We start from the raw sequence: 2,131 nt of genomic DNA, 5'->3' as shown, positions 1-2,131 counted from the left end.
GTTTGTTCTCGATAATGCCTTTGTAATCGCGGCATATTTCTAACAAACGATATTTCTCCTCACTTGTGTAGTTAGGAGTTCGCATTCTTTTTGGAGACTGAATATTTTCTGACTCCATTTAATAAAAAATTTTCCCACTCAAAACACTACAAATTCAGACACTTCCAATCGTCTTCAAAACTAAAGTCCAACGATCGCTTTCTCGCTAACGTTTCTGTCAAAAGCTTTCAAGTTAGGCAGGTACGCAAATAGGCAGATAAGAAATCCCCTAAAATTGCCAAAAATCCCTGAACTAGGTGGAACTTAGTTAAGCGGATGATAAAGTTGGACGGTGCAGCAGATTAGTTTTAAGTGTTACTTAAATATTTAAGTGACACTTAGCTAAGTGACGCTTATGATGAAGACGGTGCAGTTGGCCCTAAAACTAACAAGATAAGCTCACTTGCCGAACGAATTTTGAAGAGAAGCGCGCATGACGTCACGGCAAAAATGGATGGCGGCTATTAGCAAAGCATAGCTTTTAATCTATTTTCTTAACGATTTAATCTATTATGACGGTATAGATAGATAAACTATGTATTCTATTTATGATTTGTCTATGGGCGAAGATGATTTATCCAACTATTTTGTTTATGCATTTTCTGGAAATTGTAAGAGAGGGTTGGTTTTAGAGTGTTAGTGGGTAGATACTTTTAATAAAGTAAAATTGCATGTCGTATGAGTTCCTTTATTTATTGAAATGCAATCGAGGTTAGTTATTTAACTATTTTGACCATTTTTAGCTTCCGTATTTTAGATGCTTTTAGCTGTCGGTTTAAAATTCTTAATTAGGAATATGGGTTGCACCGAAAGAAAAAGTTTTTGGAATCGACATCTTCATTGACATGTTCGGAACATTGCATTAAGTTTTTCAAACAGTTTTTTGTCAATTTTAACTTATCTGCATTGTAATTCTTAAAAATCTGCTCAAGTTCATTACATTTTATTAAAAAATCTTCATTGGGCTTTTGCAAACCGCCTTTAGATAAAAGCTTTATCCAAGAAAAACATGTATCAGTGGAATCTGAAATGTAACCAAGTGTTTCTTTTTTTCGCAATTTAAAAGCAATGAATCCGGCCAAATTTTCCAAACCACCCCAATGTAATTCTTCGAAAACCTCATATAGCTCTGTATTGAGTTCTTTTCGCGGTGTAGCTTCATTTTGAACATCATCATTATCAGTTTAAGATAACAGCTTCATTTCACATTACAACATTCGGTGCATCAGTTATGGGTCCCACATTTAAACACTACGAAACAATTTCATCATTTCGTCCCATGAGATAATTCCGAAGTCTGTACTTAAATTGTAATGCAGGAGGATTATCATGTTGAGCATGAGTTTGAGTTGTCGTAGTTTTAATCAGGTTCATAGAAGGTACTGCATCAGGTTTTAGTTTTGATTTAGACTCGGGTAGATTCAAAATCACACGGATCGGCACTTTGAAGGTTTACGAATGCATATAGGTACTCACATAGATAAGGACGAGTATAGATTACCAACTCTCTTGCACAATCCTACCGCCATCTATGATGGATACAGGCACAACTGCACTTTTTTTACCTTCTTGCGGGTTTGCGTCTCCGTAACTACTGTATATTCAGGGTTTGCATTCTTGCTATTGTCGGCAACCCATTACTTTAATTGGAATTAAATCGAGAACGAACGGCAATAGTCGATTGGGCTATGGAATTCCCGAAAAATGGAGAATCTTCGCAGGTCGTCGAGAGCCCTTGCGCGCTAATATAAATATGGCAAGGCGACCGGAGTGAGTGATTCATTCGGAGTTAATCAGACATCTATACAGTGAAATATTTAAAGCGATATTCAGAGTGTGTTCGATTCGCTAGCTATAGTTTTGAGTTAGTGATTGTTATAGTTTGTAATTGGGAGTTCAATAAATTGTTGTGTTATTTTATTTGCTTGCTGGAATCATTCGAACCCCGGGAACCGTAACAATATATTAATTAAATGCTGATGAGTTTACATGCTATCTGTGAAACTAAAGAAGATTATGTACCTCGTAAGCATAATTAGATATTTCCTTATGCTAAGTTGCAAAATACGATATCATGAATTTGTTAAGTTGG

At 35.8% G+C, this 2,131-nt stretch overlaps 1 long non-coding RNA gene across 1 annotated transcript in view; it reads left to right on the top strand.

Annotated features, from left to right (window-relative positions):
- LOC125504011 overlaps positions 1–1,832 on the top strand; it is an 8,335-nt gene extending 6,503 nt beyond the window's left edge. Inside the window, exon 3 of the long non-coding RNA XR_007281249.1 lies at positions 1,815–1,832. This is a non-coding gene — a long non-coding RNA (uncharacterized LOC125504011). The remainder of the gene's footprint in view (positions 1–1,814) is intronic.
- The last annotated feature ends 299 nt before the right edge of the window (positions 1,833–2,131 follow it).

This window comes from Dendroctonus ponderosae, unplaced genomic scaffold (genome assembly GCF_020466585.1).
Source record: "Dendroctonus ponderosae isolate FM_Combo_2020 unplaced genomic scaffold, Dpon_F_20191213v2 Dpon_F_20191213_1, whole genome shotgun sequence".
Lineage (NCBI taxonomy): Eukaryota > Metazoa > Arthropoda > Insecta > Coleoptera > Curculionidae > Dendroctonus > Dendroctonus ponderosae.
Note: the sequence above shows the minus strand (reverse complement) of the source record. Positions and strands in the feature narration are given on the sequence as shown.